At 40.9% G+C, this 22,631-nt stretch overlaps 1 protein-coding gene across 2 annotated transcripts in view; it reads left to right on the top strand.

Annotated features, from left to right (window-relative positions):
• Positions 1 to 22,631, top strand: part of LHFPL3 (LHFPL tetraspan subfamily member 3) — a 263,477-nt gene that overhangs the window by 3,157 nt on the left and 237,689 nt on the right. The gene's annotated exons all lie outside the window — the stretch shown is intronic.

Here is a 22,631-nt window from a genome sequence, read left to right as displayed (position 1 = left end):
ATTATGTACCTTAGTAGTGTTAGCATTCAGTTAGATCATACAATAATACTTAAAATTGATGTAATTTAAGTCTCCTTAGAAGCAGTTTTCTGACGTGGGATCATGCTTGATTTAGGACTGCAAATAAAAGCTCAAGAACAATTTTTTTTAAAAGAAAGCTTTTGATCACATTCTGTCCTGCATGAGTCATTATAAATTGTCAGCATGATATAGCTCTTGTTTTGAAGAGGTTTTTTAAATAAGGAAAAGATAAACAATATCTTGGACACATGCCTTTTCAATCCTTGTTGCTGTCTAATCATGTCTATGATTAAGCAGAAAAATCCTAGGAAAAAAGCTATTTCCTTTGTGTATATGAGGACAACATACATTAGACTCCCTTACAATTTTGCCATGGCTTAGACTGCTGGTTTTGTTCCGTGTGCATAATGCTGTCAGGGTACACTTGATATCTTGAGAGCCGGTGTTGGCAGCCTCGTTCTCCATCCCCTAGCCTCCCCTTCTGCAGTTTCAAAATTATATGTACACTTGCATGTACACTTAGCGAATTTGAGCAGCTGCATGAACACAAACACTTAGTGAAAGCATTAGAAATTAGGTATTACTGCTTTTTACTACCCTACATTTAAAATTTGCAAGAAACCTCACAATTAAAGGTATTTCTTGAGATTCATTAATTTATAAGTTAAATAAATTGAACGTTTCAGTTCTGTTGTGATTTTTTTCATTATTAGACATTTGTCATTTCTTTTTTTCTTTACTAGGATGTTGCAAGTTACAGGAAAGTAGAAGGAAAGTTCCATGAAAAGTAGAGAAAGCAAAAGAAAGGTGTGGAAGTGTCCTATGGACAAGTAGGATGAAACCAACATATGTGTTTTGCTGGAGATGCCTAAGCCTGTGCCCACAATAAGAGGACAGTTGAACAAAACAATGTAAAACCTCTGTACTTTGTCAAACCACAGACCAATCTAGTCCAGTGATCTCTGACAGTGGTTTATAACGTTAGCCCATAGAAGCATCAGAGTAGCAAAAGCTCATTTTGCCCTCAGTACTCTCTGTCCTTCAGCACTTGTGTTTAGGGATTTCTTGAGATAAGTCTTGGCGTTTAAAAGCTCTTGCTGGAATTTCTTTTTTATGACTTTGGTCATTTTTTGAACCTATGTAAACTTTTAGCGTTTACAGAGCAAGGAGTTTCACAGCTTAATATGTGTTGTGTGAAGGTTCAGTAGGTTTTTTATGTTTTAAACCTTGTACCTGCCCATTTCATTTGATCCCCCCAGCTCATGTACTAGAAGACACTGTGAACTGGGGACTCTCAGACACCTTCCCTGTTCTTGTCCTGATTACACCTTTGCTGTATCCACTTAGTTAACTGTTTTTGAGACCTGATGAATCTTTGGCTTCTTAGTCATTCCTTAGTTGTTAGGTTGTACCATGCCTGTGATCATCCCTGCTGCCCTGCCCGCAGCCATTTCTAGTCTACTGTATCCTTCCAGAGGTGATGGGACCAGAACTACACACAATAGTCAAGACAGAAAAACCAGTTGTTTATACAGTGGCATAATAATATTCTGTCTTTCATTCTTTGTTCCTTTCCTAGTAATTTCTAATACTCACTTTTCACTGTTAGTGAACAGTGGGCTGATGTTTTCACAGAACTACCTATTATAACCCCAAGATCTCAGTCCTGAAGAGGTAGTAGACACCTTAGAGCACATCACTTTGTGTAGCTAGGTTTTTTTTCCCTCAAAGAAACTACTTCGTATTTGTTTATCTACACTGACTTTAATTTGCCTTTTTATTGCCTAGTCACTCAGTATTGTTAAGTCTTTCTTCATAGTCAGCCCTTATCTTAGCTACCCTGAACAAGTATCAGCAGCAAACTTTGTAACCTTACCATTTACCCCGTTTTCCAGCTCATTTATAAATAAGTGAGCAGCTCCCAAGTTCCAGCACAGATCCCTGCAGGACTCCACCATTGACCTCTCTCCACTTGGAAAACTGACAGTATTCTCCTACCATCTGTTTCTAATTATTTATCCTTGCAAGGGCATTTATTTTTATCCTCTCAGAGTTTAGTTTTTTTAAGATTTATGAATGACAGATTATCTAATGTCTTTTGGAAATCCAAGTGGACTTCGTTAATGAAAATGTCCATGGTACGCATTATTCTTTACTTCTTTGGAGAACTCTAGTAGTTTTGCGAAAAATTACTTGAAATAGGTGTGTTGGTCCTACCTTACTCTCTTCCTTTCATCACAAAAATATGCCATGTTTGTACATGTGCTGACATACTCTGTTGTCTTTCATAGTCCTTACCAATTTATGTGGTCTTTCTGTGGTTCCCCAGGTTTTCCCTGGACCTGTTTTGAACCTGTTTTTAAAACTGGTTTCATGTTACTCAGTTGCTAGTTCTTTGGAGTCAAAGCAGCCATAAGAGAGAGGTTATTACATGCCACAGTTAAAAGTTCATTTAAAACAGGGAATTGTTTCAGAATGAAAATTCTTCATTGCAGCTGTGTTGTTTGCCTTTATACTTGAAATCAGTCTGCAGGACCAGGTGACTTTTATATAAGTTTTAAAAGGCTTGACCTTGATGCTCTCAGAGCCTTTGTTACTGCTGTTTGTCAGATCTTGGTATAGGGGTAAACTCCAGAAGGCTGGAAAAAAAAAACAGTTTTGCACCAGTGTTTGAGCAGGGTGTCTAGTGGAGTCAGACAAGGATCTTGTTTGTAGCCTCAGTTTCCTTAACAATTAGTTGGGAGAGTAATACAGATTTATGGCTGCTGAACTTTGCAGGTGGCACAAAAATTATTTGTTTAATAAATTATAGTAAGGATAGCTAATTCCACAGACTGATTTTTGGATGTCATAATAACCTGGGCTTGCTTCAACAGCCTGTACTTTAATATACCAAATGCAGTGTAAGACTTCTGGGGATCAAAATGTAGGAGGCGTCCTACTGAATTGTGGAAATTACACGCTATGGAAAACAGTTATTTAGAAGATAAATTAGAGGCTGTGGTAGATGGGCATCTGCATGTGAGTTCTCACTGCAGTGCTGCTCTTAAAAAGTACAGCACGGTCCCTAAATGTGTGTGCAAAAAATGGGACTGCCATTGCCCGCAGTGGTTCCCGTGCCCACTCTGTCCAGGTCAAACATCTGTCAAGACTCCCTTTCAAGTATAAAGTAGAAAGGATTTTGGGACTGATGTAAATAAGTGAAAGAAGAAGAGCTAAAAGGATGAATTTTCTTGCTATTCAAAAGAAGATTAAAAATTGACAAATTGTGGTGTATGAGGACCTACAGGGGGAGATTTCAAGTCATGCAGTGCTCCTTCACTTGACAAATGCTGTGTTTGGAAGCTGAAGTTACACAAATTGCATTAGCCATGACGTATATACATGTGTAACCTGTTAAGTTTAATTTGTTAATTATCTTTACAGTGGTTTCTTCTTCACTTAAAAGTCTTTATATAAGATTGTGTGCCTCTTTCTAAGAGGCATGGCCTAACTAACCAGAATAAAGGACCTTAATCAACACTGCTGCAAGCTTTTGTTTCCACCATGTACCCCAGTCATAAAGCGAGAGGCGTGCAGGAGGCCAAAGGGAGAGGAAGGCCAGTCCAGGAACATTGAGCAAGTTTTTGAACTGAGTTTCAGCATTGATGCTGACTTTAAGAAAAGCATTAACACCCCCACCCCACCCACAGCGTGAGGCAACTGAGGTTTTTCAGTGATCTGTGAGCAGTAGTGGGTGTCAGACCTTTGGGGAGAAAATTGTAAAAAATCAGGGACACTGAAGGCTCTGACCGTGGTAAAATGAGGATTGCCTCTGCATCTTGGGGAAATGGGGTGCTGGAGCTGTGTGGGCTGGCAGGAAGCAGGGAAAGAGCTGAGTGCACTGCTTGCCAACAAATAGACTGTCTCATCAAGCCTATAAGGACATCTCCTAATTCAAGTGGGCCTGGTGCATGTGCTTATTTTTCGCAGAGGAGAAATCATGCTGCCGGTGTGATTTTTTTGTCCATTCTGCTCCAGAGGAAAGTTTCCCGTCGGGCTTAATAGAGATCCCCAGGGCCTCCCTCATCCTTGGGCTTGGAGCGCCCCGTGGTAGCCTCCGCTCTGCTGCTGTGATGCTGGCTGCGCAGAGTATTGCCATACTGGCTTGGGAAGTCCCCGTGTCCTAATGTGAGTTGGCAGGTTAGCTGGATAGGTTGGAAAGATGAAGAACTGAAGGTTTTATTGGAAAGTTGCGGGTGAAATGAGTGATGGGGCTGTGCAGACTCTTTGGTTTCATTACTTTGTTTGAAGTAAACATTTTCATGGATTTAATGCTTTGGCTGTAAAAATGAAGGTAAAAGGTGTATCCTGTGAACAGGGGAAATGAGGGAGGAATGCTGTGCCCCAGTCAAGTAATTTCTTTCCCCAAATATCCTGTGCCTACTATAGCAAACGTTCTCTCCTGCATCCCATCATCCCTTGCCTTTGGTAGCTAAACTCTCTGACTCCTCACAGGCTCTTCATCTATGTAGTTGTCAAGGACACAGCTTGTGTAATAGCTGGCAGAAAGCTATTTGTATGTTGATTTGATGTCCTCAAGTTGCCACCTAGATTTGTTGAAGGATAAACTATCCCTGTCTTTTCACTGGTGGGAATTCAGGATCTGTTCTGCTCTGCCCAGGAACCAGCTTTTTCACAGAACTTGCAGAAGTTTAGTATCTTGGATGCTTGTAGCATCAGTCAAATTTGGTTGAAATTGGTCATCAGGCTCAAAATCACACAGGCGCATCAGTCTTGATCCCAGAGGGAACCTGGATAAAATGTATCATGTAAGAAGTGTATGTCATTATTTGTATGAGTGATTTGAGATTTTGATAACAAAACTTGTTTTTGAAGGATAAAGGGGTTTTGGGAATGGAGAAAAGATATTTTCTTTTGTTTTAGAGTGTAATAAAAATTTCAGCATCTTGTAACTCTTCCAATTGCCTTTTATTAACATCCTGGGGGCAGTGGTCCTCTGTTTGAAAAACACTAAGATAACAGAATAGTAAGATATAAGAGAAAATGCATGAAGTTATCAAGGCAGTTTGAGGACGAATTCCATTTCACTGAAAAAAAAGATATATGGTAGGGGAGAAAGAAACTGGGAAAGAAATTAAAAGAGGAGGATATCACCTATTGAAATGTGGGGAGCTGAGAACTCAAATACCATTGTGAAAGAGAAATGGGAGTGGAGTTTTGGAAAGCAACTGCTGTTGGCACAGCTCAACTTTCTTGCACCTGAAGGGGCTTTACTGGCATATGATACAGCTGCTGCTGAGTTCTTTCAAAAATTCCTTCTAAAAGTTTAATTAAAATTGCTATATGGGAAAATGAAGCCAGGAAGAGGAGAAACATACGGATATTATCAGCTAGATTTCAAACACTAAGTTTATTTTACCTTTTGAGAAGTGAACCTTTTTAGCACTCTGGTATAAACAGCATTAGCTTTGATCTTGCAAACATAAAGACAGCAAACGTATCAGAACAGAAAATCTGTGGTGTGATCAGACAGTGTGGACTCAATATTTGAAAACGAACAAGATCCAGCTGTGAGGAATGGCAGGGTCACAGTAGTGAGGCATCACAAAGGAAAAAATAAAAACATTTTTGCTCAGTAATGGTGAAATGAAAAAAAAGATATGAACAAGCCTAGAGCCTGAAAAGTCTGCAGAATTCGATAACATCGGTTGCTATCAGCATTGTTAAAAATGCAGTGGCAGCATGACAGAGTGAATAGCTAGAATATGCATTACTGTGTGGAACAGTGTGCAAATCCCAATTACTAAGAGAGAATTATGGCTAGAATCCTTAAGAAGGGGAATATAATAGACTTCAAGATCTATCTATTCTAAGAAAGATATTATCCATCTTCATGTTGGCATTCAGAGATGCAGAAGACTTGAAACAAGCTGGCCTTAGAATGAGAAGGTCATACATACCGGGGGAAAAGGTTCCTTTATTTTCTCCTTGAGAAGCCAGATGCAAATTTATGAATTTCATTGATTTTAAAAGGTAGCTGATGGCCTCTGTGGAGAGCCTCTTTGACACAAGCACATCATGTGCTATTTCAGAGAATATTATTCAATCAAGTAATTGAGACTGCATCAGAAGGAGAGAGCTACTGAATAAACGGTTTGAAATAAATTATTACAAACAGTTGATGAGTTGTCACACATTCCACTTTCCTTATTTTTCTGGTTATCTTTCAAAGGGAAAAGTTTATAGAGAAGGAAGCTAGACATGCTGTACTTCCAAGGTCAAAGACAAATATTCTGAGTTGAGAGGTATAGAAAACACTACTTGTGAAACCTTGGGAGGTTCTTTTGTTTACTGCTAAAAGTCAGAAGTCGTGCACCTTACTTGTAGAAGTTCATTGCATAAGGTGAGTGATCTCATGCGATTAACATGGTCAGAATGTGTCTTGTACTGCTGTGCTAGACAGTACCTCTGCAACCTCCGCCCTACAATACTTTATTTGTTGTGATGAACTTTGTGTGCAGCAGAAGTGTGAATAAAATAGGAAAAGGTCTCTTAAAATCAGGGAAGGTTTTAGCAGGGAGGGGGAGGAGGGCGGGCTAGCAGCAGTATATTTTCCTCCCGTCTGACCTCCTGCCTCTTCCTCTGCAGTAACAGGCTTCTGGAGTGGCTGCAGAAAAGCGAACGCTCCTCAGCTCTTTGTAACATGGAGTCTCTTGATGTGGGCAAGAGGTGTCTTGGAGAGGGTTGTTTTGCAAGAGCCCAGAGGACAGCATGTAAGCGTGGAACACCTACATAAATGAGCCCATGCTTCTTGGAGATCAACAGTTTTCAAAGTTAGGCTGAGACATTTCCATATCAAGTCATCTCCTCAACTTGCCAGGGCCCAAGAGAGGGATGCAGTGGCTATGCTTGTACCTGCAAATTAAGCATGTCCAGAACTACCCTCTGGTGCAGTGTCATCTGGCACACTGGCCAGTGTCCATACTATTACATTTTTTACCTTCTAAAACTGGGTCACTGGACTCATACTGCCTGTTGGGAAACATTCCTGGCATGTCGTAATTTGCATGTGCCCTGGCAATATTTTGGAAGACTGTTAGTTGGAACAGACTAAAACCACTCCTGTGACACATGCTGTGGGACAATTCTAACAATTTAATAGCTTAAACAGTTGAGTTTCAATGCCTGGGAATGCTCCCTGGCCCTGCTTAATTTATCTGCGTAGACGTAACCAATATGTAGCGAAGTCTGAAAATGAAGAGCTCAAGAATTATCCATGCAGGAAAGTTAAGGTGACACGGGATTTAGTCCTTTAATTTAAACCAATTTTTAACTGCAACTCAGCGCCATAGTATTGATTTCTGATATTCTTTGTTTAACAAAAAATCTGTGGATGAAAAATTTGCATGAAGTGTAGTTTGCTTTGAAACTAGACTTAGTAAAGACCTTGAAAAGGAAAGATGGTTGTAACGTTTGGCAAGAAGTGATCAAAAATGTAGAACAAGCAACAAAAAAATTTTTCACCTAGAGATAGTGGGAGCATGTTGCCCATGAACCTAAAAAGCATAAATGAATCTTCTCTCTGATGTAGACTGTGTGTTTCAAGATCAGATTTCCTTCAGGTATCTTCAACTTGGCTAATATATCTTTGAACACTAGAAGACTGTTATGCATTGAGTCTTCACTTGAGAGACATTCAGTGTAGCTTCGCAAAGAGTTAATTCAAAGTTTTAAGATTAATTTCATGAGAGAAGTATTAGACTTTCCATGCAAATAAAATTATTCATCCCTGTAACTTTATGTTCCTCTAAAGAAAGTTAATTATTACTTGGTTGCTGTGTCTTAGTATTTAGTGTTCCTATTACTGGTGAAGTTATATTAGAACATCAATAAAATAAAAAGCTTGAAATTGCAATTCATGGTCATTGTACTAGAAAAATATAGTCCAAAATAGTCCAAACATGCTGATGGCTTACCAGCCACAATCACTTGCATTTAGTTCATGTCAGGCATTTGTATTTGATCTGATTTATCAGCTAGTATGGCATCATCAGCTGGCTCACCAACAGTTATTTCCAAGCTGACACTTCACTGTTTGTCAACCTTGAGGCGTGAGGTGATAGTGGTGGTGTGGACTCACTGGTGCAGAATGAAAGACCATGCAGCTGAGGACCGATTAACAATGAATGAAGAAAGAACCTGAGTATATCTGTTCACCCAAGGATGGCAATGGGACGTCAATGTAATGCGAATGTGAAGAGGGCATATGTGATCTTGGCATGTATTTTGTGAAGTATTTCCAGCTGATTTAGGGCAATGTTGACATCACTACATGATGCACTGTGATGTGCATCATTACATGATGCACTGTGATGATGATGTAGGATTCTGGACACTGATGTCAAATTCTGACTGAGATGGTAGTAGCTGCAAAAAGGAAAACCAGTGACCGGTGGCATTTCTTGCAAGGAGAAAATTCAGAAAGCTTGGTTAGTTTAATGTAGAAAGAGGAAGGTTGATAAGATGTCCATGACTGCTGTCTAAAAACTCTCAGAAGGGCTAAAAAACAAGAGGAAGGGAAGAGAACTGTTTAAGCCAGTGATTTTCACTTTTATTTGGTTTGATTTCCTAAACCTTTTCCAAAGATGATGCTACATGCCCTATAGTGTTATAGCAAATTACAGCCTGTTAGGCTTACTTTGCTTCACAACACTTTAAAAATCACAGTAGTAGTTTATGAACCCCTCCTGAGTCCATGGACAGTAGAGTGAAAACTAATTATTTTAAACTTGTGGCTAACGGTGGGAAAAGAACAAATGGATATTCACAGAATCACAGAATTGTCTAGGTTGGAAAAGACCTTGAAGATCATCCAGTCCAACCATTAACCTAACATTGACAGTTCCCAACTACACCATATCCCTCAGCGCTATGTCAATGTGACTCTTAAACACCTCCAGGGATGGGGACTCCACCGCTGCCCTGGGCAGCCCATTCCAACGCCTAATGACCTGTTCTGTAAAGAAATGCTTCCTAATATTATCTGGATATAAATTACTTCAGCGTGGAAATTAAAAGAAGGTTTCTAACTATTAGAGCAGCAAAGTTCTGCAACAACTTTCTAGAGGGAGGAGATTTGATAAAATACTGAGCTGTACACTGGAAACAGATGAGTGTCTGAAAAATGCAGTGTTTGTAACAGCATGCCTTGTTCCTCTCTTTCTCATTTCTCAGAATTAATTCATCTAGGTGAATGCTCTTTTCTATTCTACTCCCATTTGTTCTGTTTTTTAAACGGTATCACTCCTATCTCAGTGTCTTCTAAGATTAAAACCAGACAGTGACCAAGATCTGTAGATCTGTCAATTGGGGCTCCATTCCTCCCTGGCATTCTGACCAAACAAGCAAGGGTTTTCCTTACATTCCCAGCAAAACTGTAAAACAGTGTCAACAACAGCTGCTGCAGTAATGTGCTTCACATTTTCCCTTTGCATTCAACATTTACATGTGACTTGGATATTTAATTTCCTTTAAGAAAATTTAAGTCAGTTAAAGACTGATGTTTAAAAGTGAAAGTAGTTGAAAAATCTTTAAAACATTCTAAAATACCAAGGTTTCAGGAAGAATAGTTTACAAATTACGAGTTCTATGACTAACCTGAGATCTAGTTTTGCTAAGGATGTCTCCTCGAGAAGTTATCCCTTGTTATCTCTCCATGCACCTAATTATTTTGTGATGCCATGCTGCTATGTAAACAGTCTTCCTAAATAGCTAAGAAACATGTAAAATCTCTTCATCTTGTTGTTATGCTACTGGATGCTTCTCTTTTTGTGTGAATAGGTTTGTGTCAAATACATTGGATGTTGTAGAAAGAACGAGATCATCAAGTGGTCTTCGCTCATGCAGGATGGGAAGCGGAGCAACATGGAGTTCTCAGTTCTGTCCTTGTGCCTCCCTTCCTGCCGCCTGTGGCAGTTTGAGAGGGAGAGAGAGGAGGGAGCACTTTGTCAACAAGATAAACAAGTGTTCAGTGCATCAAACTACTCTATATAAGGCACACCTTGAGCTTCAAATGAAATATTTTTGATCTTGTACATTTCTATGAAAGCTATTGCATGCAGTGTGCATACTTAAAAATGTCTGTTTGGGATTTTACACCCATAGGGACGGATCTGCAGGTAAAAGTATCTGGGTTTAAATTTAGCCTTACTGAATTCAGTGAGTTTCTATGTGAAGCTGTGATGGTGTATTTAATAGCTGAGTGTTAAATATGTAACACAACATTTAATTTATTTTTAATTGTATGGTATGTTGGAGGAATTGGGCTGAGGCAAATGTGAGGTTGTCTGGGAAGTTCTAACTGCGTTTTTGTCTCTTCCCAAGAGGCGTAATCTTTTTTATTCCCCAGGGCTGCTTTTTCCCAAATTAAGTCTGAGCCAAATGCAAAGCACACTTCTACAGACAGCTCCATTTTACTTTACACTACATCAGCTGATGGGTAAGCATAGATAGAACAGCAAGGATGTTCCAGAGAACATGCAGTGAAATACCTGACTATACACACCTAACTTAGCCTGTCAAACTGCAGTAAGGTGGTATCACCATTGGCCTTGGCAGACCTAACTTGGCTCTGGCAAGACCAGTCAAGTGTTTCTGCAGTGAATCCAGGAACGTTCAGGGTCTTAGGATATAATGTCGGTCTGTGGAGGCCAAGCCATCAAGCAGTTGCCTACATCCAGGTGTCTGCACTTAAAATGTCTCAAGGATCCTGTCTGACCTCTAACTGCTTTTCCAGAAGGACACAGGTCTTCTATAGGTTTTCTATCATCTGTTCACGAATGTTTCACAAGCAGTAGAACACCTCAAGTGGCATTAGGCACCAGCGTGCTGGCAAGTGAATCAAACTCTAGCTTCTACTCTTACCTTGCCTGTAAAACACTTTCATTTAGGTTTCTCAGTGTGGATCTGAATCCCACCCTTTGTGGTTATGGAGCCAGCCTGGTCTCAGGCATCTAATTAGCCCTGGATATGAGGTGTTCTGAATGGAGCCAGCATGTGTGGGTTGCATGGCTGTTCTGTCATCTGGATAAGCCTTCAGAGAAGATCCTGGAGTTGATTGAATGCCTACGCAGCCAGTTAAAACTGCCTGCTTTGGCCAGTGGTCTGCAAGGGAACCATCCACAGGGCTGACTGTAGAATTGTTTTAGTTTTGGTCAGGAGTGCATTTTTAAAGTTAATCTTCCAGTTGTCCCAACTTCTGTAATTTGATTCCCACTGTGGAGCAGTCTTGGGATACGCAAACTGGGTTTCTTTCTAAATAAACTGAACCAGATGTCCTCCAGGACTACATCTGATGCACTTCTACCACTAATGTGTGTGTCTTCTACCAGACCAGCCTAGGGCTGCTCTGAAGTGAAACCTCTGAAACACATGCGTTGTGGATATTTGGTCCTAAGCACTGTTTCACTTTCTAGATCCACTCTGTTGCAATATGCAATTTACTAATGTAGATACAGGCTATGCTTTCATACACTGTAATTTATTAAATTGCTCTTGCCTGTGACTTGGATTTATAAAGTTGAGTTTAGGGATGATTAAAAAAGTATTTTGTTCTAAATTAGCAATATACTGTCAAACATAGTTTGCTTTTAATGTGCTTTTGTCTGGGATTAAAATAAAGCCGCAGAGTCATAAACACAGGTATCAGAAATATGATAAAAGGAATTTGCATTACCTGATGCTGAAAGAGATTAGTGGATAGTGTATGACAAGCTGCAAAATAGGTATTGATAATTGCAAAACAAAGCTGTTATTATTTATTGCTTCCATTTATCATAATACTAAAAGTCAGATTCTAATCATTTAAGTAAATACCTCAGTTCTGCAGAGCTTCAGTGATACCTGTCAGAGAGGAATAAATGTAGGTAGTAATGTGTACCTAACAATTTTCTGAAAAATTTTAATAGTCTAAAATCAAATTGCATTAGTATTTTTTATGTAAGTTCTGCAGTGCCTTATTTTTTGATGTTGTATCCTCAACAGACATTGTGATATGTCATTAATTTGTATGTGGATTTAGCCAATTGAGAATAGGAGCAAGGAGAATCATTGTAAATGAATGCTCATTCTTTTGTTCTGTAAAATAATGTATTTAACTTGTGATTTCTCAAGCTCTTCTAGAGTACATTATGGTATTACTGTGCTGATCTAGAATCTGTCAGTGAAAAGCTGCCTGTTTGTTTCAGAAGAATCCATCAGCTGAGCAAAGGATTTAAGCACATGCTTTGATCGTTTGGAAACATGTTTTAAATGATTGGCTTAATTGAAATCCAGAAAAAATACCCACCCATCTGAGGTTACAGATGTCAATCAAATATTTCCTGTATACCCTTTTTCATTATTTATACAAATACATGCATTATAATAAATAATGGAGTAGCAGGTACTAGATACTAGAAAATGAAGGGGTTAATTTCTAAGGATGTTCAGCAATCCTTAGTATTGAACAATACTTAGTACTGAGCAATTTTACTCTTGAAAATAATCCCACTGTGTCTATGCCATTCAGTATTAGAGGAGCTATTAATTCTTATATTGTATGACATTATATCAAAATCTCACTGCACACTTGTAATGTTCAATATCCTGCTGTACCATCAGATGAAACGCAGTGTGACTCTACAAGAAGAGAAAATTTGTCTTTATGATGTAAACATAAAGCAAGTTTTGTACAATCAATTTTATACCCAGTTAAGCCTTTTGAAGAGGAGTGGCTATATGGTCATTTGGTACGTAACATACTGCTAGCGTGGAGCCACATTAGGATGCAGTGACAGATGGTAAGGTGGGAGTTAATACGTATTATACTACTGCAGAGATTAGTAAAAGTTAGCATGAGTGAAGTTTATAGGTAGTATACCAAATTGTCATGTGCTGTAAAATATATAAGCGCATGTAGTATAAAAAGGCCTATAGCAAGAATTGCCCTGGAAGCAGATTAGAGAGGGACTTGTAAAATTAAATATAATACCTCTCTTTAGAAAGTACAGTGTAAGGTAAGTATGGGGTTAGTGCAGTGTGAGTCAGTCCCCCGAAGAGCGAATAGTAGGATCCAGTTGCTGTCTGTCAATGTAATCAAAGACCATAGGAGTGAAAGTAAAGTGTTTGCACAATTAAGATTATGAAGATAAACTGCTACCTAAGTAGCTAGACAGGTGGCTGTCAGTAATGCGCTTACATTTCTTACCCATCTAAATAATGTAAGTAATAATAAGCTTGCAAACTTCACAGTTATCCAAAACCATGTGAAACCTTACATTCAGGTTACTGCCTTCTGTCCCTCCCTCTCTCCTTCCCTCTCTTTCCATTCGTTTTTGTGTTCCCACAGAGTTATGTCCCTACTGAGACTGCAAGCCCCCTGGAGCAGGGATGGGATTTGATTTGATGTTTGAACTGAGCCCCACATAGGATGAATCCTGATTGTGGCCTCCAGCCTTGACTGCAGTGCCAATTGCAGTAAAAATAATAATTATTGTTTGAATTTTACTTGAGTGGTGTGAGTAGCATGAGCTTGATGAGCTACCCAATTTGCAACAATAGTAACTATGTACTGAACAGAGCCTGCTGTGCGACCTTGGGTAAGTCATTTCACCTTTCTGAGTTTCTGCGGCTGTAAAATGAGAGTGAGATAATTCCTTAAAAAGTGCTCTATGGGCATGGGCTGTTATTACTGCAAAGAACTGATGGCATGTGGATTCTGGGTCTACCTTGTGTAACATGATCCCTCACCCTTAGAAAAACTCAGAGATCTCTAGGGCGTCTTAGTAGTAGTCAGTATAAACAAGGAAAAATGGTAATTACCTAGAATAGGAAAAAGCAAAATTAAACATGTTTGTGGATGTACATCACTGTGAGCAACCATCTGTAGGACGATAAATAGTGGCATACATATATAAACACACTGGGTTGCCATTCCAAACAACATATTCTGTGTGTTTATCTCTGCATTAATGAGGTGCTCAGCTTGGTTTTGACATCTGTCACTTTGCAGTCATGGAAGTGCAGTTCTGAATTTGAGAGCAAAATTCGTGGGGATTATTTTAGCCTTTCATTCCATGCACTGGAAGTACGTGTGATGCAACACATTTGGGCAAACCAGGTTTTTCTCTTGGATGTCAAGACCAAAATGACTGCATAACGTAAGCAGATGACATAGCTTGAAATGCATCAGTTCAGGAACACGAGCAAGTACTGAGGCCATGATCATCATGGGCAGGCCTGAGAGGACCGCTTTCATAAAGGGATGAATGACTGACAGATAACCAAGGTTTAGCTAATCCTATTTATTTGGTCACTTCAGCATTCAGCAGAGTGTTACACTTCCTTTTTGACTTGCTTTTTCTTTCTGAAAAGAACTGCAGCATATCCAGATATATAGCTCATGGCTCATTTACTCACAGTGCCAGCAAGTGCAACCACAGTGATTCTCTTTTGAACTTACACAAGTGACAGATTGTTCAGACCACTGGTTCTCAGCATCCCCAGCATACTGGCGTGCAGTAGGGTTTTCTGTTGGCAAGAATTACTGCAGGGAACAGAAGTACAGTTGATACCCAAGGAGTTACCAAAGATATTCAAGCCACATCCTGGGACCATGCAGATGAGTACACTAGCTTTAAGTTCCCACAAGATTTAGCATTGCACTTTTTCCTTCTTCCTATACATGTTCTGGTTGCTCAGCTATGACTGCTTTGAGTGGATAGATGGTGGCATACAGGAAAGATGGCATACACAGAGAAGAGGATCTGTTTATGGAGTGACTTAGAGGAACAGTAGCCAACACTCATTTTCTGCAATTGGGTAGAGAGAGGCAACATCACCTTGATCAGAAGGACCAAATCTTGGAGACTTTCAGTGCTCTCCATCATAAATCAAAATTTAGTTTAAGTCTTGATAAAGAAGGAGGACTTTCTCCTTCTTCACTATTGGCTTTACTTACTGAAGTATTTTTCTTAGAAATATATTTGCCCTTTTTGAAAACAATCTATGCAACTGAGCTAATTCTCCCATAAGGTGTGCTAGGGAGAAAATGCAGGTAGCACAGAATTACAGGAATGGGCAATTAAGCACCCTTTGTGCAGTGTGGTTGATGGCTGCCTAAGTGGGTTCCACTGTACCATTTTAAAAGCAAATGGGTAGTCGTTTGTGGTGCATTGCTGCAAGCTAGATTCCTGGTGTCTGAAGAATAGAGAAAAAGTGCACATTGTCCTTTAGAAATTCTCAAAGGCTGTGCATGCTATGTGTGCTCTGGTTGTCACTTTACTTGCAGTTCTGACAGAAAAACTGGTGTGAGCTTGGAAGTAAAGGGATAATAGTGAAACTCCAGGTAAATAATCCTTGCTATTGTACTACAGGTATATCTGTTTCTTCTCTAATGCTAATACCCATCTGGGAAGAGTTTCCTTCCAAAAAGCACGAAAGCAATAAGATGATAACAGTTTTTACCCAAGGGTAGTAATCTGGCAAAGATCTGGATGCTATTCCTGAGCTGTGAATTTTAGAGTTACCTGCAGAGATGGTGGATGGATAATTTCAATCACAAACACTTAGAAATCTGATGTTCTGTGCTTTCCTGTTCCAGGAAGGCAGAGCCAAGAAGGATAATTTTATTCTTCAATGAGTTTTTGGGTACTACTTACTTTATGCACTGAGAACCCTTTATAGGTTATTTCTTGAGCCACATTTTGTTGATGAAACTTCTGCTCCACAGCCAGGGAATGTTTTTTACTGGGGGAAAAAAATCCATAGTGTTGGCAGCAAATTTTATGACATATTGGGTGATGTCATTAAGGGAGCTGTTAGCAATCTGTCATTTAAGGAACAGCTTCGGCTAGTCCAATGTAAGGGAAGTGATTTAATTCCATGTCTGCTTGGATTTCTCCTGTATAATCAGTGGAGGCCCAGGAGAATTAGAAGGCACAGCATGATACTCTCCTGATTACTTTGCTGTCGTCTCCAATTTATGGTCTAAAATGCATAAGAATAAAGTGTTTGTGCCCAGAGGAGCTCATGAGGGCTTGTTACAGGGTGCTCCCCCAATTCATTTAGCTATGGTGACTGTACAGGGTAAGAACTCTTGTGCAAGGAGTAGCTGGGATGACTGTAGCATCTGGCTTGGGTTATGCAAACATGGTTGCTGACAAATGGGAAGAGAACTCTTCAGGGGAGTATCCACGAAGAAGTACATGAGGAAGTGCTCTTCCTGGTGGAGGGCTGCACATTAACCCCAGCTTGTACCCATCCCCTGAAGTTTATTGTGACTGTTACAGCTTTCTATCAGCCTTCATTTCACCTCCAGGTGACTTGATCTTGTCTTCTGTGAGTTTTCCTGTGAGGCAGGGAAGTGAAGGTATAGATTTCCCTCAGGGAGGACAGCTCACTAGAAATGGAAGGAGGGCATGTACTTAGGTTGCCTCTTGGAAAGCTCCTCAGCTCTTCAGTGCAAAATTCTGTTTCTGTTGGTTATTTGTGTTCTAGGTCAGAGAACAGAACAGCAGGAAATTGTCCCACATTGTGGTTTGGACATGCTGCATGGCACGCCCAGCCTCCTCTTGCTTTTACTGTAGGACACAGAAAACTGGTTCCAGAGTACCACCATCAGGAACCAAGCTGGTCCTTCTCCCCATCCCTCAGGGTGCAGAGCATGGTGCTGTGATGCTGGTGTGGGAATACAGGGTCGTAGAGTTTGTTGCCAAAGGATGTGGAAAGCAGCACAGATTGCTTCAGGGAGGGATTAGACAATTAATAGACAAGAGATCCAGTGATGGCTATTGAACTTACTGGTCTGCATGTTAGTCACTGATTCACCCTCTGGGGAGCAGAGTGGTGAGAGTAAGGAGGGTGTGATGGAAGTACACTTCCATATTCATCTTGCTTTTAAGTGTCTGATATTGTCTGCTATCGGGAATGCCATTCCAGGCTAGATGAACTTTTAGTCTCACCAAGTATATCCATTGTTGTGTATTAATTGCTCCTTTGCAGGTAGGTTTAACAAGATTATTTGTTCTTTCTGTGGGCCATGACATATTCCAGCATGGAGTGCCAGTCAGAGGACTGCCTGACCATTAGCATCCTGGTTGGAATCTTGAAAGTGCTTCAGGATACCTTTTTCTCTTCATAAAATAAATTTACAGATCTACAGACATAAAGGCTGGACAGGTCCATTAGTCAGCTTTACTGGATAACACACACCATAGAGTTTTACCAAGCTATTGCTGTACAGAGCCCAAGTATGCTAATACTTGTTCCTTTACTCTGCTAGAAACTGTAATGAGATGCAGTGAGTGTTTGCTGCCAGAGTCAGGATCATTCTTTTCACTTCCCAGGAGATGGCTATTGCGTTTATCTTCTCCAGATATCCTATGATTTAAAAAATACAGTTGTGGCTGATGTAGTAAATGGTTTGTGCATATCATCTGTGAATGAAAAAATGCTCAAAGTAGAAGCAGTATCTAATAATACATAGTTAGCATTTATATAGTGGCTTTCAACCAACTGTTTCAAAATATTTTGTACATAACGATAGGCATGGTTATCATTTTCCCAGTTTTTTCGGTCTCAGCAACTGAGGACAAAATGCTTTGTTGTCTACCCATTCTTGTGTTCTACATCAGTAGCAGAGCCCAGCCTCTTCCTCTGCTCTCTTGTTGTCTGGGCCTAATTAAACTGATATACGGTTCAGGTACAGCCTTTTTTTAGGGCCAGTGGTTTTGCAAGTGGTTGAACTTGAAAGGAGCGGAGGATCATAGCTTCAGCGACTTGACTTCTAAAATGCAACTGTTATCCTCACAGTCCCTGGGAGGTGGTGGCAATGATGTGGTGAGGATGAGAGGTCAGAGGTGGAAGTGGAGCATGCTGCAGTCATGAGGGCTGAAGATGCGTTACACAGCGGGGAGAAGAATTGGCAACAATGTGAACTCAGATGCAACTGTTGATGATACTTGAATTCTTAAATCTGATTGTAAACTGACCATGAGTCAAGTAACCATGAGTAGTCATGAGTCAAGACCCTCTAGAATCAAAAGTCTGCATAAAAATACAATATCGCAATACCCAAATATATTTGTTAAGGACTGATTGACATTTAGAGTCATACCCTTTCAAATTCTTATTTCCAGAGTTTGGTCTATAACTCTGAAGGTTAACATGATATTCTTGTGTACTCACAGATCTCCAGAAACCATCTCTTTGATAAATCACAAAATATCTGAGATACGTGGTGAGATTCTGAGGGTGAGCAACATTGGGGACAAAATGACAATTGCTCTAGAAACTGCAGCCTGAGCTTCAGTGGTAATTCCAAATGTACTTTTTTTAGGGAGGAAGAGTAGTTTTTAATCTCAGTAGGAAAACCAGTTAGTGGGAGAAAAAATTGGAAATCTAGGTAAAATGACAGGGCTGGATGATGTTGCTATTTTAAAAGAAGGTTTTATGTGGAGGACAGAAAAATGGCAGAAGGGGTAAATGTGTCTACAAGAAAATTTATGACAGTTAAGTGCTAGCATGTAGGGAAGCGTTAGAAGTTGGAAGAATACCTGCCTAAGAGAGATAAATTTGGTTTTGCAATGATTATCTGTAAAAGCAAAGTTTAGTGCAAAAAATCAACTCTGGTAGGTTTTAAAAATAATTCTTAATTGTATAATTCCTAATAAGCTGTAAGGCTTACATCCTTATAATGAAATTCCTCTAAGCAGGAATTAAAAAAAAAAAAACAGAATGAGATTTTCTGTTTCCAAAAATAGTTTGCCAAGAGTGGAGGTTTTTTTCTCCTCCTGATTGCAAGAGAAATCATTCTGCAGTGTTTTATTGAAGAACAAGTGGTATTGAGTAAAAGAATAATTGATAAATGATTTTTCTCCCTTTTTATTCTCTTAAACTGGATTTTGTTGTGCTGTCTGGATGAAATATTCACGATGGCACTGACCCCTTTCTTGTGCAATTTGTCCAATGTTTGCTTGGAGATGTTCAGAAGTAGTGGAGCAGAAAATCCCTTGCTACAGCCAGCATTTGCTGGGGATTACTCTTCACACTGGTATATGTTGAAGGAGATTCACTGGATGAAGTGATGAAATGCCTGTATGGTTTCAAGACTAGAAATGCATTGTGAGTGTGATCCAGCCAAACACCCTGCCCAAAGATGGAAAGCTATGTTCTGTTTTTATGAAAGGAGTAAAAATACAGATGTTGAGCAGTTCTTTGAAGCATGTACATTTGAGCTTCAGGTTAACAAGAGAGGTGAAGATAGTGCTGCCTCTTTGCTTCTTTTCAATTCCTAGGAAGGGTATTTTTGGAGTCAATGGGGGCTCCCCATTTCCTGAAGTAATCCCAAGTATTTGCTGATGCATTGTACTTCACTGTACTGTCTTCACTGCATCACTGCTGTGAAGGGCATTCTTAAGCATGGGACTTAAGTCTCAGTTAATTGAACTATCAAGATAAGTATATATAGAAATACGAATGTGTCTTGCAGAGTGACCAAGGAGTTTGTGTTCTCTTTTGGTAATTGGCCAATTTTGCTAGAACTCAGACTCAGGAGCTCATCAGAGCAGCATCTCCTCCTGGTTTCTGAGAAGCACATGCTTCTTTTTGGGTACTCAGCATCATACTGCAAGGGAAACTGCAATCAGAACACTTAATTACTTATTAACTTCTCCTGCCTCCTATTGCATTGTTGCCTTTTGCTCATTACAGACTGCTAATGATGGCTGACAGCAGAGCAGGTGCAACCTGCAGCATGAGCGAGCCCCTTGGCTGCTCTGTTCTGTGTGTCGGATGTGTTACAACAGCCACCTGGCTCCAGCACTGGCATTTGGGGAGCTGGAAACAACAGCATTATCCCTTCCAGCCTAAGCAGCTGTGTCAGAGAGGCAATGAGGACAGCAACTCATGTCCTGCTTCCTCCCTGAACTTTTCTTGTGTTCCTTAGATCTCTCATGCTATTTTTATTTCTCTGTACAATCCTTCCCAAAAAGTCTTGTCTCTCTTTTCACTCTGTTCTGCTAATTGTCCTAAAGGATGTGTGGCAAACACCCGAGGAGGCAGGTCTTGCTGAATTCAGCACCAGTTACAGGAACTTACTGCATGTCAGGATAAAGAATGTTTTCTGAGGGGAAGAGTACCCCTTTGGTGATGGTGGAGGTCAGGAAAGCTTTCAGTCATAGGCTGCATCTGCCATGTGCTCCTCCTAGGACTGCAGGCAAGTAACGTTCTGAATTTTGTTTCTTACAGTCAGCCAAGCAGAAAAGGGTGTTATTCTGGCAAACTCTCAGTTGTGCCAGGTAGTGGGGAGGTTGTTGAGATAACCCAGATGAAGCAAAAATATGTATGGTATCAAACATGCAGATAAGGCAGTAGGAACATGTGCATGGAGGAAAAGCAGGCCTGTGATGTTGTTGGTTGCATGGTGCAGTAGTCCCTAGGTGATCTCGGGGCAGGTACGTAGGGTGTGGTGCTTTATGAAAGCAGCTGTACTGTTCCCTTTGCGGATACCTATGGTATACAACAGAAGGTGTCCAGCCGGGACCTGAGCCCTGTTGTGCTGAGCCCTCTCCAGAAGCAGGTACAAAGAGATCACTCTGTCCCCAGAAGTTCCATGTTCAGAACAGGCAAGGCAGGAAGGGAAGCAGTGGCAGAGAGAACAGAGGTGGCTTAAGCACGATGTCCTGGAGAGTCAGAAGCAGTCTCTATCTCCTGACTCGTGCTCCAGTCCCAGCCACTAAGCTCCTGTGCTGGGTTTGTGTGTGTGGCGGTGGTTTTGGTAGCGGGGAGGGGGCTGCAGCGGTGGCCCCTGTGAGAAGCTTCTTGAAGCTCCCCCGGCTGCAAGTCGGACCCGCCTCTGGCCAAGGCCGAGCCGATCAGCGATGGTGGCTGCACCTCTGTGGTAACGTATTCAAGAAGGGGAACCTGGGAGGGGGTTGGGACTTGTGAGGAGACCTTAAGAGAAGAACACCTATGAACACCGAGGTCAGGGGAAGGAAGAAGGGGAGAGGTGAGCTGGAGCAGAGACTCCCCACTGTATCCTGTGGTGAGACAGCAAGGCTGCCCCCCCCGCCACCATGGAGGTCACTGGTGGAGCAGAGATCTGCTTGCGGCCTGTGGAGGACCCCTGGGACTCTGTGAGAAGAAGAAGCCCCCACTGTTGTAGTTCGGCACTGGGAGGACTGCAACATGCAGGGGTTATCCATGTCGGAACAGCACAGAAATGGCTGTGGCCTGTGGGAAGAACTTACACTGGAGAAAGTTCATGGAGGACTGTCTCCTGTGAGAGGGGAGCCATGTGGAGCAGAGGAAGAAATGTAGAGGAGTGCTTCTTTCCCCTCCCCCCATGCCCCTCCAGAAAGAAAGAGCAGCGGACTGACTGAACCACCCCCCCATCCCCTGTCCCCCTGCACAGCTGAGGAGAGGAGGTAAAGAACAAAACTGAGCCCGGGAAGAAGGGAGGGGTGGGGGGAGGTTTTTTTAAGATGTGGTAAGAGCATCTCATTGTATCATTCTGTCTGTTAAGTGGTGGTGTTAGTGTTTTGAATTAAAGTGATGTGCTTTTTCTTCCCCTAAGGAGCCTGTCTTTTGTCGGTGACCATAATGGGTGAGTGAGCCATTCCTCGCTGTCCTTATCGCCTTTTGCTTCATTTTCTCCTTCCCAGCTCTGGGGGGGAAGGGGTGAGTGAACGGCTGGGCTGCGTGGTGTTCAGTTGCCCTCTAGGCTGAAAGCACAACAGCTCTGCTGCCTGAAAGCAGTCTTGGGAGGGCTCTTTGGGATAACGTCCATGGATTGAGCTGAGGTGTTTTTAAAGAACATTGTACCAAACTTTGCTGAGGCATATGCGTATCATCTTGCTCCACAGTCCTAATTTCTAATTGCTTGGTCTCTATGTCACTATAGCACAGCTTGGCTCTGCTTCCAGTTCATCTCTGCTCCACTGTACTCATGCTCACTAAAAGTCTTTATACTGAACAGCTGCCATAAATGTACGGTATCAGCTTTCCTAACCTGTTTAACTCGGTATTTTTTTCATTATCTGATTATTACAATATCAAAAGGTCTGACTGCCATTATGGATGGATGACTAGAGAATATGTTTTTGTGGAAAGTGATACAGAGAAATGATTACTTGTTTTAAGACTTTAAGTTTTTGGTAAAATGTGCTGTTGGTGTGCAAGCTTTGTGGAGAAATCCCCTTGCACCCCGGCCGGAGTAAACATACCTGCTTTATAACTCTATTTTGAGTTGTAGAGTCTTTTTTTCCGTGAATCAAAAGGATCTCTTTTTTAGTTAGGAAGCAATTCTAGAAATGCTGGAAAATCCTTAATGATATTTATTCTACTCATGTGACCTAAAAATAACTAAAGGAGTTTGAGTAGGAATGAAAAATCACTTGCATGTGGAGTTTCTGCTCTAAATGGAAAGCAACCTACTCTCAGATCAAACAGTGAGGTGAAAGTCAGGGTTTCCTAGTTTAGATTTAGTTTTGATACTTTGCAAAAGTACTGCTGTGGCTTTAAGCACATCATACAGTTTCTCCTTCTTTAAGGAAGCTGTGCAGATTACT

The sequence above is a fragment of the Strix aluco genome, chromosome 5, assembly GCF_031877795.1.
Source record: "Strix aluco isolate bStrAlu1 chromosome 5, bStrAlu1.hap1, whole genome shotgun sequence".
NCBI lineage: Eukaryota > Metazoa > Chordata > Aves > Strigiformes > Strigidae > Strix > Strix aluco.
Note: the sequence above shows the minus strand (reverse complement) of the source record. Positions and strands in the feature narration are given on the sequence as shown.